Here is a 16,010-nt window from a genome sequence, read left to right on the forward strand (position 1 = left end):
CTCTCCACCTATGTATAATTATGGTAATGCTTCGAAATTCGTTGCGGTACACACTATTCCCTCTATTTCGCTCAGTTTTAACGTATTCTGTGTATTTTGCTCTTTTGGTTACGCGATACTACGTGATCCGATTTGAAATATGATAGTTCTAGCTCGTGGCGCTACTGTGCCATACTAAACTTCTAACTTGCCTGTGTGGTCATATTCTCATGTGGACAATATGTTCAGAAATTTGAGGATAATTTAAAAAATAAAACAAACATACAAACTTCATTATGAATATTCACCAAAATATCACAAAGGTAAAAATAGTTAAGGTATAAGAACAGGTATAACCTCGTATAATACGGTAATTAGGTTCGGAAAAAATGCCGCGTCTTTCGTAACCGTATTATACGAAACGAAGAATGTGAAAATGGTGGTTCGGTTCCAGTAGCTAATAAAAGTACATATAATAATATTTCTTCATAACAAACATAACATAAATGAGATATATTTATTAAAACAATCGATAATTAATTCAAAATATTACATATTAATATTATTTATGTTTATCTGAGAAGCTTAGAGTTGTCGTTCTCCTGTAGCGAACAATTTTCGGCTGCAAAGGGTTAGTACTCGACGAATTAAAAATAGATTAAACATTTTAATATTTAAAAATTCCGTACGCTAATATAACACAGCAAAGCACACTTGCTCGACTAATAAGATCGAATGACGGTGCTTGTATTAAAAAACGATCATTACATTCCATTTTGTACGGATTTCTTCAATTTTTCCAATTCTCGAATCGTGATAAGGCGAAGTAGCGTTATAGAAATACCGTGCTGTACGAGCATTTCGTCGATTCTCAAACCATGTTAGAGCGAATCCGTGTTGCAAGAATACCATATTATGGAAATACTCGTATGTAAAAATTTTATAAATATCCAAAGCTAATTGAAGTACTTCTTTTGCAAATATTTTTGGATAGTCGAGCCACTGCGCATATTAAAAGACGAATAATTTCCATTTCCGTGAAATGACAGGTTTGGAAAAAAAAGAGAAAAAAAAAAGAATATATATATATATCGAACCTATTGTTCGTTCTCGATAAAATTGATGCTAGCGGTCTCTGTGGCTTCGGAACCAATTAATTTTTAACGGTGGTCGAGTCTAATTTGTTCGGGAAAATTACTCTCGATAAATTGGTCATCTATTCGTGGAGAATATCTCTCAGATTACCAAAGTCTCCATTTGTAATTTCACGGATTGATTTGTTATTGTTGCGAATGTATGCAAAGTATGAGTCTTTTATACATTAATACAGCGATAATAAAAGTGTGTAAAACTGAAAAATTGTTAGGAATCAAACGCGGCAACCGATTTCGACGAAATTCGAGAAATATTGTACAATGGTGAAATCAATTATTTCTTCTTCTTTTTTTTTTATCGCAGAACACGCTACTAGATGTGTATCATTTAAAAAATATGCTGCTAGAAAAAATGTTGAACTGTTCGTATTAACTTGTGAAATATGAACAGTTGCATATTTAAAAAACAAGCAAAAGGAGAATGAAAAACAACCAACAGAAATGAAATTATGGAATTTATCAGGCAGTAGGAAAATTTATATTGCGGTTTTTAACGAGCTGTTAAATTTTTACAAGTATTGAATTCAAAATTGATGCAGACAAAACAATTCAGAATTAGTTTTGCTTTTCGCAGATATAAATACGATCCTTTTTTTATAGAAATTAAACGACGCGTAGAAAGATTAAATAAAGAAATTATCATGTCCAAGAGATAGGAAATCCGAAATTTAAATTGGCTTCTCCGTTTAATAGAGAACCAGAGAAGAAGAAATTCTTTTATACTTTACTTAACTGATTGTCTAATAAATATTTATTAATACATATATATATAAGTATTAAACATTTATCAATACATATTCGATTGAAAATCCCATAAAAACCAACAGATATTAATAGGTACAATAATTTCGTGTCGCTAGACTACTGAAATATCACACTGTGCACCGCCAGTAGAATAGTTTTAAATTTGTCGTCCTCAATCGCCACTACGTATGCATACAGCGCTGGCGTCGATCTTCGAGTGACGCTCCTCGTCGATCCTTTCGATTCACGAGGAGAATGCAAGGTTCATCTTTTCTCACTCATTACCCTCGCTCGACTTCGACATTTGCACTCGCCTCGGCCACTCGACGGTACGAGCTGGCTTTCATGCGGGGAACGTTCAACGAAGGTACCTAAGACGTGACTCAACGCCGTAATATTTCTTGGCAACTCAAACACGAGGATTTCTTTCGGCGTGAAGTTTATCATTTATCATTAAATTCCAAGGTGGTTAGACCGACTAGAAAAAAGGTCTGTGAATGCAATCGAAATACAAACACATACGTTCCACGAAGTAGCCTCTTCTCATTCACCGATATAACCTCACACGAGTCGCATTCCCCTCTCTTCCTTTCTCCCTTCTCCGGCACCACCAATCGAACGCGTTGCTCCCGCCAGCTAGTGAGAAATATCGCTATGCGTTCACAGATAATCGAGTTTCATCTCTTTGGAATTTGTTTTGCCATTTTTTTCATCGCTACGATGTTGTTTTGATATTAAGCTTATAACGTATTTCCCTTATAAACGTACACAGCATTTGTTATTCCGTTGTAAATTGTTTTAAAAAATTTCACGTTATGTAATTATTCTCTGGTAACCTCGACGTTTATAAACATCGATCGCTTGTCATAGTTTTACCGTAACGTTTGCGAACAAAAGAAGTAAAACGTTTTCAATTTCGTAATGAAAAACTCCCATCGTGTTAACGGCTATGTACCATAATCTATTCATACGTGCGAGCGAGTTAATACACACTCTCGCGTACACGTCTAACACCTTACCAAATCCTATATGTTTCTACGCGTTATCAATGCGCCCCCATTTGCGAAGATCCCCGAGTGAACTATGGTATCGGTAATACGGAGATGAAACACTATTACCTAGCTACAATACCATGCTTTGAAATTCACGGACGCCACCTAGAATGTGTCCGCACAGAGAAAGATTCCGATGCATGCGAGATACTCAGGATCAAAGCAACGCGAGGCAGACCTGCTTGAAGGGAATGGATTGACGCTCCAGAGAGGGGGGAGGAGAGGAAGAGGGTAAGAGACGAAGAGAGGGAGAGAGAGAGAGAGAGAAGACATGTTAGTGCGTACGCTCCTAGTCAGACGAAGAAACGAGAGAGAAGCATAGAAGCAGACACAAGAAAGATACATAGATACAGACACACAGAGAGAGGATTTACCTCACCCTTAACCACGACAGTATACCCTAAATGGACTCGACTCTGTCGACAGAACTGCACGTATTTTCCACGGATGTCTATGACCCTACCACATGCAGTCAATGCTCGTAACGCACTAGGTGTAATGATCACGATTCAATGCGCATTATACGCTCATTAGCGTTCTCGCATCTCGCAGGGGTCGAATAGAATTCAACTTCCCCTGTGCATAATAACCAAATGCCGGGGCGGTCCCCTACGTGGCTCCCTCTATTCGATAACGTCATATTATTTCCATCTAATCCAACGAATCGATAGACTAACCCATCCATCATTGTTAGGCGCAATCCACCAACCTAGATTCGCTCGAATTCATTAGGAATGCCGGAGCCGAAATCACGTCTTGATAAATGTCAGGTCGGCGTTCCTGTTGATCTTCCGATCGAGCTGTGCTTGCCGCTCTCTATCGCTTCGTTTTGTTGGCGAGAATTCGTTTTTGTAGAGTCACGACGGTGATACATGACATCCGTCATTCGATTGTCTCCGCAAGGAGACGTTGGTGTCTAGTTCCAAGAGACTACCGTGCGACTTGTTTGGTCTTTCGATTCGAGGACGCGAGAGATATCGTCGGGGATATCGATACTCGTGCAACGTTCGAGGCTCGATCATTCTCGATAGCTTCTCGTTCGAAAATGCTATTATTCAGCAGAATACGTTTGTTTCAATCTCTACTCGATACTCATATTGAATAGCAATAATAATAGACCGATGGGTATCAAGAATCGATAGCTGCCAGAATAGTTTATGAAATTAGTCAAATCTATCGAAACAAATCTATCTCCTCTGTAAAGATTGACAGGAATTGAAACGTAACCTAGATAGGTAGTCGAAGACCTCGAGATCTCTTTTTTGTTACAGAAAAGAAATGTAACCGTTTGGATTGCTGTTGCGTAAAGTATCGGTCGGTACGTAAGAAATCGATTGGCAATGATACGACGAAACTAGCATTCGACCTGTTTACACATGGAAACTAACTTTTTACCTGAAAATAACTATCGTTGCCGTTGGGTTGCGTTTTTCGCGCGCTCGCGTCGCTCTTAAAATGAATTTACACTTTGGACGTGCATCGTGTATGATTCATCTACCGTGAATATAAAAGATGAAAGGAGTATTTAAATTAACCGTTTGAATGGTTGAATTCGTTTCATTATTCTCAAATTGTCGAACAATGTCTGTATAATGTGAAATTGATAACTTTATAGAAACTGAAGTTGATCAATTTGGCTTATCACGTTCTGCCCGCTCTTCCCTCCATCACTTAAGTATTCTTGGTGCATTGCCACTGTTTCTATCTGTATGTGGGAGAAAAAGAAAACAGCGTGATCGCGTTACGAATGTACGCGTCAGTGGCAAACAATTCTCTTGACGACGAGGTGACTCTGGTCGACGACCGTATAGTGTATTTATTGCGGTGAGCTAGACTTTCCTGGACTTTTCAATTGCCATATGAATGTGTAATGGTTATCGACGGACGTGCGCGAGAGACCCTCGAGAACTGTAACAACTTCGTTGTATCAAGCCAATTATGGTATTAATACTGAAAGCTCCAGCCCACGACCTATGGATGTGGGGAAATTTTCTCTCCCCCCTTCCTCTCTCTCTCTCTCTCTCTCTCTCTGGCAAGTTTACAAGCTAATGAAAGCGGAAATGATATAGGCCTTTAGCGTACTTTAGCGACGACAAGAACAATACCCGCTACTTTTTCCGTATTTCTATCAATAATTCGTCAAAATGTCATTTCCAGTGTATTGAATGGCAATGTGCCTGGAAACAAGTATTATTGGACGCGATTCCTTTAACAGAGCCACTCAGGACCTACATACGATTCCTCAATTGTGGTGTTATCCTACCGGCTCCCTTTTATCTTTTATTATTATTAAAATATGATACTGTTATTTTTAGATCCTAACCTAACTTGGAATCGTTCCCCGTCCTAATATTTGCTGCGAAGATAATAAAGGTAAATCTAGATATGGAGAGATTATGGAAGAGGGTGCTGCCACCTACAACGTTATTTTTTACAGAAAGTCAACAAAAGATATGTACTTATATCTTTCTCTTGCTCCATTTCAAAAACAGAAACACAGAAACTAGAGAGAATTCTACAGTGACGAGTATCATCGACTGATCCGGTGCGACGAGCTGGACAAAAGAAACCGTTCCATTTGCACGATAGTTCCTCTCTCGTTACCAAATGCCATATGTTCGTTTATTTTTCAAACGGAATTTTAAACAGCGCGTAAAAAGAGAATACATAAAACATCAGCTTTTTCGATCGGTATAACGCCGCACAGCCAAGGATCCGACTATGTAAATGTTATCTTCCTTCCGTGAGGCACGGCTGCCACGCTAAGTCATAAATTCGTGGAAACTCTCTGGAAATCTGTGTCAGGAGTTAAGAAGTAATCCCCGGCTGCGCCTTAGGGACGAGTCAGCGACAAGGACGTCGAGTACGCGGGAGCCAAATGCGTTTTAGGCAAAAACGAAGTTAAGATAGCGTAGGTAAGCCAGGCCTGGCCAGATTATGTCGTCAGCCTAGGCTCTTCCTGTCGTCGGTCTGGCTTGACAAAAGGAAAACGACCTCGAAATAACGATAGAAAGTTTTTCGAGCATCCTCGCCTATTTCCACGATTACCTGGCAGAAATTCTGAAAGAAGCGTAGACTCAGAGGGGAAACTGCAGGTATACATGGCCAGGAAGGAACACGCTCTATTGTGATTAGCTTTTAGCTCAACCAGCTGCTGCGTCTGGTAGTAGGAATGACCACCGATGGTGTACTTCTCACTGGAAATTAGGGGGAGAGTTCGATGGGAATCGGTAGAATAGTGGCGCTCGTGGTATCTAAAGTAAACCATGTTTCTGTAGTGCCATTACTCCATGCTGTTATTGCTAATCTTTTGAGCTGAGATTTTCCAGTCCGTGGAAGACTCTATTCCTTTGTGTCACGTGTTTTCAGTTAGGTTTACAAGGGTCTGCGGTAAAGGATGAATTAAGAAAGAATTTGTAACGACGTCAAAATATTAAACCGGATTTTTCGGAACATTCATAGCGTGTTTGCGGAATAACCGGATTTGTTTCAAATTTTTACCAACATTATCAAAAAATTCATGTGTATAACGTAGAGCTAATGAAAATTCAAACGTACATGTACGTTTCGTATAACGTTATATAATGTACGGAACGTTATGTATTCGTAAAAGCGTCGGGACACTTTTATGAACTACCGTATACACTTTTCGCGAATACAATAGAAACAGTAAACTGTCTAACAGCATTACGATCCAGAGTAAACGTTACAATAAAAGCAAAGTGCACTCTCGTACAGAGTACAGCTCTTATACAGGGAATAATACCACATCCTACGTTTCATCCCTTGGCTACTGCATATTTGAAAAGAACTCATCGACCAGCTAACCTCCAAGTTTTTATTTTACTGTCTACAAATTAGTCCCTACAGGGACGACTTTGGCCGGTGGCGCCACCAGGTTCCAGGTTGCTTTTAAAATTTTCAACTGGCTATCCAGTGCGTCGCTTTGAAAACCGCCTGTCCGAGTTTCACCGTGCACATGGTCTAACGCGTTCAACTTTTAGGGCTGCGTGTATTATGAATGAACAGAAGCAGGGTCGCGAACCATATGGCCGGAGAGGCACATAGAGAGCAACGCACAGAGTACCTGGACGAGAACAAGAGCGAGACGGAGATGGAAAGAGAGCGAGAAGATTGCACAGAGGAGTAGAGAGACGTAAAGCAGAAAGCGGAACGCCGACATGTTAAACGACCACGGGGGCGCAGTCAATGGCATCTTAGGGTCGTTTTATATAGAAATTTGACGTGCCGCGTAATGCAATTTCGGACGTGACAAATGGAGAGCAGGTGAAGCTAAGCGGCCTGACCTACACGTGTAGCTTAAGCCGTACAATGTGGATTTTTCTCATATACGAAATAGCTCAGAAAAGAAATCAAACAACTTGTAGAAAATTTGACGAATGTATTACGCACGTTATACGCAACATTGTCAAATTTTATTAGCGATATGATAGCGAATGTAACAGTTAACAAATCCGAAGATTCGATATTTTCTAGAAATCACCAGAGTTATAAATATCACTAGTTTTTCACTAGAACCGTATTGAACGCTTATTACGTGTTTATGTATTCATGTTACAAATTTTTTATTAAATATATGTTTGCGGTAAATGTCTGTAGCTTCTATGTACAGTTCCAAATCAACTTCGAACACCGATATAATCAAGTAGTCGTGTCTCATTACGATACTAATGAAATTTCAAACTACAACGATACACAATATATACGTGGAAATTTTCTATGATAACTGTTGAAATATTTTTGTCAGCTACTGACAATGAAAGCATCTGCGACTCTTCAACGTGTCGAAACGATATGATATATGAAATCGCGTGCTACCGTGTCAGCGGCCATTATGGCTGTCGAAACCTGGTACGAGAAGAGGAATTTTTGAAACTGTTCAACCGTGTTCGATCATAGGACAGGGTCGACTACGGATGGCTGTTCGCGAAGATGTTTGTCTATTTTGTACGTTTGTCGATATGTTTGAGCGAGAATCAAATGGAATGGGATTGGTTCGCTACTGCAGTGCATCAATAGCCTTTGACACATCGAGTATGATTGGCAATCCTGATTCACGAAGGTATCGATTGGATAACATTTGTAACTTGAAAAGATCACTGTGTACACTGGCCCATATACTTTTAAGGTGGTATTTGTAGGAACAGCGTTAGGGATGACGCCATCTCTCAAGGTACACCTATATATCTGTCTTTAGAACAAACAATGGGGTGGAGTTGGGCGTGGAAGAGATAGATGGTGGGACAGTAGCAGGCAATCGGTTACGATGATCCTAAATAGACAATTACTATCCAATGAGCTTTTTATTCTAATCGGGTTGTTTAAAAACAAATATCTATAGAAAATATGGAACAGTAACGGTTCACTATGGAATACTTGGCATTGGAAAGTCTCGAAGGAGTTAGTCCAAATTACATGAAATTCTTCGCTTGCAACTATGGTAGCTAAAAGCAAATATAAAACAGTATGGCGATATTTAGCCTTAAAAAAGGTATAAATTAATGTTACTATAAAAGACCCTGACCTGTAACAGTAAATACACATCCCTAGCTAAATGGAATAATATTAATTGCACACAAATGAAGAGATCGCTCAATTAAATCGCAACACCAACGAAGACCTATGTTTCGCAACGTATCGATGTAAACGAAGGAAGCAACGGAATCTGAAGCCTGTTTCAAGTTAACGAGTAACAAGTATCACGAAGAAATTAATTGTACTCCACGTTCATCGGTAAATTAACAATTAATTTAATGAAGATAGGCAGCTCCCGTTTGCTGCACACTCGCACGTGTGAGTAAGATACTCGTAGACGCGATAATTTCGTATTTCGGGGAATTTCTACCGGTTGCGGAACAGCAATTTTAATTATTCGAAAGAGACCCAACTAGGATCGTTGTAAATTCCACGTGAGAAGTAGCGCGTATCATACAATTTTGCCCGTAACAAATATATACAAGGAAATGTAACTCTCGTAAAGGAGTTATACAATACAGGCCGCGAATATCTCTTTAAACGTGGCTTTCAGCGATACGCGCGCGCTCTCGTGCTCGCGTCTCACAGGTGGATGTTCAACAAAATCGCCTTCTGTATTGAAGCATCTACACGATACGTATACATCGAAAGCTTTACGGTTCTTTCGCGTTTCTAGAGAGATAAGCTGCCTGATATTCGCTTATTTCCACGGATACTAATCCACCATACTTTTGTGTTAAACGAGCTTCTAAAGGTACATACAACATTCTGTGAGTCTGTTTCTAACAATTTGGCAATTTATGCAACGATTACATTTTTTAAATTACTTTTTATTAAATGGGAATATAAGGAGATTATATCACCGTATATATAAAATTCGGTATTTAATAACAATATGGCAGCAATTATTTTACGATATGACTAACTTATAATACGATATTGTTCGCAAAGTTTTGAGTTGAGAAAATGTAAAATTAGCTACTTGTGGAAGGTCGTTTAAACACAGTTTTGCATTTCAGAAATGGGGCATACTGCAGTGCTGTGGAAGTAAATTTAACAAAGCTGTAACGGCGATGACCCTCAAACAATCCGAAAGTCGCACGAGAGCAGAAGTTATTTAAACAGGACCGGACTACCAAGACGTATCCATTACTCTCTACACAAATTTGCACCGGCTAAACATGCTTGTCACCATTCCTTTGACCTTGACTTGTTCGAAGGTCATTTCAGTTTACTAGGTTTCCTTCGTCCTCTAGTTGAACAATAGACCTTAGCTTTAAATATCTTTCAGCAAAAAACCATTAAGACGATTCTCTTGAAAAGGCGTTAGAAAAAGCTTCGACACAAAAGAATCCAAAGGCAAAATCAAATACCTTTCTGTATCGTACTCTGTGTATACTTGATGCAAAGAACATAATGAGGTTGTACATTGAAGTATTAATTGACGACAACGATTAATGCAGCCACACCGAAGATTCTACGCGTCTCACGAAATCAATTTGAATTGCTTGAATCTCAGATTGTGAAAGTCATCAATGAATTGCTATGTTAACCGTTTGAGACCCAGGGGTCTTTGAAGAAACAGGGTCGAAAAATCCCGAACAGCGCGATAGCGCTTGGCATATTTGTTATTTTTATGAAATACATCTATATTATTATATACGCGCATTATTGCTTTATAAATATTTCAAGTTTTGTTGAATAAAAATTATTCAGAAGATAACAATGAAATAGAGAATACTGGGACTTTTCGACACAAAATCTAAACAGCACTTGGGGCACAAACGGTTAAATATTTTCAACGGAAGAAACAACTCCATATCGTTGAACTGTCCGATCCTGGTTAAGATATTGAAGCTCTTTGTTTCTCGCTGCGTTTTAAATTGTTAAGAAGCACATAAACTTTAGCATCTGGCCGATTTTATATCTCCTCCATCAACAATACTAATTAAAAAAAAATCTAATTTTCTAAACTTTCGTATATCTCTTTTACAAATGATAATAATTTTCCAAATTTTCATCCTATCTAGTACGACCTGGCAAAAGCGCCTACATATTCGCCAATACAAGTCTTGGACTTCCGCACGGTAGAATCGGTCACGGCGGTCCATTGGAAGCAGGCAGCAGGGAAGACAAGGCGCGTTTAAAATGCGTCCGACATCGGTAGCTGGCGGCGTTATCGGAATTAAGTAACCGATGATTCACGTTCCGCCATGAAATACAAACAATGGTATCGGAATAACGACACGTCCCGCCTCTCTCATCGCTCGGCTATCTTGACCAACTTATTTGCATACCGGGCGGACCGACCGGTCGGCAGCCACCGCGAGAGCTGAATTTACACTTGAGAAGCCGCTCGAATTATCGTTTGACAAATTTCTTAGAAAATTGTCTCGTACACCGGGTCAGCCGGCCACTCGTGATGCTAATTTATGTGTGGCGGAAGCATCATTATGCGTGCCACGTATATATACCTGCTACCCGTATATATATGTACATGTGCATACAGGGTGTCCCAGAGTTTAACAAATTTAGTAAATTCTAAGATTATAAGGCCAACTTTAAGGTTATAATTATAAAATGTTATATGTATAAAATATAGTGGTTTGTGTTAGTATTTGAACACCATTTTTTATGTATTACGTTTGCGATAAATATTTTATAATTTCTATGTAAGTTTCCAGATTGGTTTGAAATTTGTCCAACATAACCGTGACGATTGTCTCATCATTCCCTATTCGTGAAATTTCAAAATGTTTTTATGATATATTATATAATATAGGGTGATCCAGAGTTTGGCAGCTAAATTTTGTTACAACTTTGCGTGGGTATTTCTATAGTGATACACGATACAGTAATAAATTCAACTTTTCTTGCGAATTATATATTAACAACCAACGATTACGTTGATTGTAAATTTATTCTTGTCTTATAGCATGATAATCCTGACGAGTCCGTTATTGTCCCTTTTGCATTTCCTATTTTTATTATAACTTTTCGATAAAGCTTCGAATAAGATACGTTTATAAAATACTTTTCGCCTGATTATACTCATAGAATACATCTACCAAATTTTAAATCCTGGCACACCGTGTATGTGTCTATATATGACAACATACTGGCGTGACGCATATTCTCGAAAGACGGGGTCTAGTAAGCTCTCGAGCATAATTCAACGGGTGAATGTTGGCTATATCCATGGAAATGCGGCTTTTCAGCGTTTCACAGCTACTTGGACAGGGAAAATTGGAAATTTAAGATGACCTACTACCTAAATGACAAACCAATTATCTCCTATAAGCTTAATCCTTTCAAAGTCTCAATTAGCGTGGTATTCAGATATTTCCTTCTTTTTTTTCTTGTAGAAATATATTCGCTCGTGGTATGCATTTACCATTAATTTGGATTATTCATCGTGTTTACAGGAAGCCCTAGCTGACCTACCTCATGCAGCTGGAACCTATTTTCCTCGAACGAGAAAACTCGGTGAACAATACAGTCGGAGGCAAAAATAAGTTAAATAGGTGGTGGAAATAAGGTATCGACGACGTTTCGTTAAATACGGTCTGTTTACACAGATGTAAATGAGACGTACGTACCACAGCGTACACAGTAGCGGGTAAAAGGAAATTTAAACGTAAGTGGTACAATAGACACCATAATTTTACAAGACAGATTGTATTTGAGGAGAAAAGCGACTAGATATAATATGAAACTCTAGAGCGGTCAGCAACATGCTGAAAAATAGCTAACGGAAAGGTCATTAATATACTCGCATACACAAAATTACTTTCGAATAATTATTTATAATTACTAACAGATCTTGAAATTATTAACTGCTTAGCGAATTTTAAACTTCCTTTTGTCCGCTGCTTTGTAATAAATGAAACTTAATTATATCAGTACAATATAACGTTAGAACTAATTCGATGAAACTTCATTGATACCTACCTTCCGCTATCTGTCCAATTATTTTTGTCTCCGACTGTATCTCGGACACAGAAAGGACGACGGAAGAAGGCGAGCGCACCGGTTACGTTACAGGGTAATTTATCAGAGCACAAGATCTTCCGGTTACTGGTAGTGGCATGTAATAACGAAGACGACGACGACGACGAATACACCGCCTGGATTGTATTTGTGTAATGGTTACATCGCGGACGAAAAATCTGTATGGAACGCGAACGTCGGTAAATATTAACTGAAATATCACGTGTACATGCGATCGATAAAGTATTCCAGTGATTGTAGCAAGAAACGACGCAGAGACACGCACGAAGGAAAAAGAAAGCGTAACTGATTACATCTAATCGTTGATTGTGCTTACAGGTGCGGCAAGTTGTGTGCTAGGGAAGGTAGAAGAGCAAAGAGCCGTAGAGAGTGACAAATTTTACGAGAGGCCGGGAAAAAAGAAGAGACGGGAAACATGGTGAAAGTTACGAGAATCGAAGAGCAGGGGGAACGGGAGATGGAAAATTACGATGGTAAAAAAAGATAGAGAGAAGAGAGAGGTTTACAGAGGAAGATATTGACTCGTTCGATAATTTTGCAGCGTTTTAAACAGTCTGTTTGTTCTATTACATCTTGTATACTCGTACACAGCCGAGATTTAAACATAATTAATTTTCTACTTTGGAAAATACTGCGTCGCTAATACTAATTTTAGCTGCACATCAAGTGCATCTATTAAAGGAACAAATCGGGTATTTGTCAATAGAAGGAAGGTGATTTTTCAACGAGAAACATTTTGTATTTTATATTTTGTATAAAGGCTAGGTAAAGAATGATCGACATTTATCAACCGTCTATTCCATCGTGTTTATATTCTGATAAATGAACACTGCAGAAGACTTTCAAACGTACTCCAGGGAATTCATTGGTAAGTTGGTTGAGTAAAATAAAGCGCAATATCGCAGGCAAAACGTTACAAAAAAATATATTTTATTATACGATATCTGTATAAAGCGATAGATATTTTAACGGGGGAAAAAAAAAAAAAACAGATGTAGAGATATAAGGCAAATTATCACATCGAAGAATCACGGTGTTCCATAATATACAACAAATTTAATTATTCTCTGCAAAGATCAAGATTGAATTTTATGATATAAAAGCTTAGGTGACTCGAATAAGTCTACCTTATCGCGTATACGTCTATAAGAAAAAGGGAGAAACAGAAAAGTGGCAAGGACACGCAGAGAGAACGCGCATTACAATCGAGAGCGCAATGAGCGCGCAGCGATATGCATCGCGGCCGAAAAAGCTCGGAAACCGAGCAGGAGCGGGCTCAGCGGCTTAAGTGATTTGCATGCGCGACAGGTGCACACTGCGGAGTCGGTGTATTACGTGTTTAATTCACGTGTCTTGCATACTCGGCACTCCGATTCCACTGATTTCCATAATACAGCGCCGGCAAGAGCGCCCCGCTAGATCCGAATGGATTTTTTAGCACGCGGAAACAGACCCCACCGATCGTTTATGTATATGAAATGTACGCGATTTCTCGTTGTGACGCGTCGGTACGATACTAATGCTACCGTTTCAGTTTATAGTGTTTCAAATCGATGATCACATAGGAGAAACACGATAATTCATTGATTTTCTGATTTTTGTGTCGTTTGGTGATCAGAAGATGGTACTTTAATATGGTATTGTTAATAGTTGAAAGATTATGTCTTCATGTTCACACATAAGAATTCTGAAATTAAGTAACAAACGTATCAAGTATTATAAAAAAGAAAAACAGCTGAGACATGGATATTTTTTAAGTATTGTAAGTAAAATGTATCGAGTTACTTGACACGTGAATTGAATGAATCTTAACATTGATATCCAGCAAAGAAAAAAAAGGTATATGACCGAAAATGTTCTTTTCCTATGGCCTCAATTGAGAATGATTAAACTTATGAGAAAAACGCTATGGAAAAATATGGAAGAAATTAGAAGTTCGACTATATTAGTTTGCTACTGTTCCTAGAATGAAATTCAAAAGAAAGTGATTATAAGAGAAGTCGTAAATACGGACGACTATTTTTCAGCAATAAAAACGACTTGTTGGAAGTAATTTTAATTTTCTACGATTTATGAATACCTACTCGCGGCGTCTGACGCGTCGTATCGCCGACACGAACAATACAGCGTCTTTTCTACAGGTGGCTTCTGAAAGGAATTTATACAGGATAATACAGATTTGTGGGTAATTGTGTATTATATGGTAATGACGCGTTCTAAATGTTCCTGGAACAACCGTGAGAATGGTTACTGAAATAGCGTAACACAACGCTTATCGTGCACGCGTGTTCTATAAAATCAACCGATTCCGACAGAGGTGTAATATTTCAATATTTATGATCCGCGTTGGCGCGCAACGAACCGCCTATTTGTCACCGTTGGAAAAACGATATTATCTTTAGTGCCTTCCTCGTTGAATTTCTATATATAAATTCATCGCTGAAAAAAAGCGTAAAAAAGACCAGTACAAACAAACGCGGAATGCAGAGGGGAAATTTATCAGGCTTGTGTGTATTCGTTATTATTTAAAAAATTAGAGATACACGCGATTGTGCACGCATTACCGGGGAAACGGTGAAGCGACGCACGTGATCCCCCCGTTTCTAACTTCTAACGACCGATCCCCACTGTTCAATAAACTGTGTACATGTGTACGCATAGGTAAGTATACGCATATATACGTGTGAGTGTGCGCGGCTGAAAGTCCATGGGGTCATCCAATAGAGGGGTACGAGGCGTGGAGTGAAAGACGGGGAGAAGAGAAGATACCAGGATGCAGCAACGCTCGGAATTACGTTCTTCGGAATTAACGTACCGAAAACTCGTTTACGTGTTTTCTAATTACTGTGTGGCAGAAGGAGTCGAATGAAACCGATACAAGGGGCAAGCCTTCTCGTGAGAATCGAGAAAACGATAGCTTTGGACCTCTGCACTCTGCGAGGGAGCTAAGCGAGACTTTTTTTACACTGCAAAATATCCTTCGCTCTACCACCGTCATACTGACTCATCTCTCCACGGTTTCGAACGGCGGGTTACGCGGCAACGATACGCGAGAATTCCTCTCGAGGTAAAAACCAGCGACTAGCAGAGATACATAGATTTACGAAAGTATTCCAACCATTTGTAGACTTTTACGAATATTTTGTGAGTGTCACGCGAAACGTTTTGAAATCTGATTAGCTTTGTAATATATCACGAATTATCGTGATTACACTGGTGTATCAGCGAACAATTAATAATCCATTATATCATATTAATAAATTTCAATATCTACCGGAACCATCTCGTATATGGTAATAGATTTAAGGCTAATATTCATGCTGTATAAATTTGCAACAAATATCGTGCAACTTCTACTACATCTTGACATTCGCTTCAAATTTGACCAACGTAATCATGACAGTCGTTTCTCTTCGGTGCTAACGAAGTTTCCAAAATTTTTATATAACATATACGATATATACGTTACGTATAAAAGTTCCCTGTAGTAGGTGTTCAAATATCTCGGTAAGCCAGTCAGGTGCAGGAAAGCGCGTTAAAATATTAGCGCCAGATACATAGACGGTTAGAAATC

The 16,010-nt window shown here is 38.8% G+C and overlaps 1 protein-coding gene and 1 long non-coding RNA gene across 2 annotated transcripts in view; one reads left to right on the forward strand and one right to left on the reverse strand.

The window, feature by feature from the left end:
• Positions 1-16,010, reverse strand: part of LOC100642402 — a 121,257-nt gene that overhangs the window by 98,125 nt on the left and 7,122 nt on the right. The window lies entirely within an intron of this gene.
• Positions 10,195-14,489, forward strand: LOC125385449. The gene is made up of 2 exons (XR_007224746.1): positions 10,195-12,615; positions 12,755-14,489. It is a non-coding gene; the product is annotated as an uncharacterized LOC125385449 (long non-coding RNA).

The sequence above is a fragment of the Bombus terrestris genome, chromosome 7 (assembly GCF_910591885.1).
Source record: "Bombus terrestris chromosome 7, iyBomTerr1.2, whole genome shotgun sequence".
Taxonomy (NCBI): Eukaryota; Metazoa; Arthropoda; class Insecta; order Hymenoptera; family Apidae; genus Bombus; species Bombus terrestris.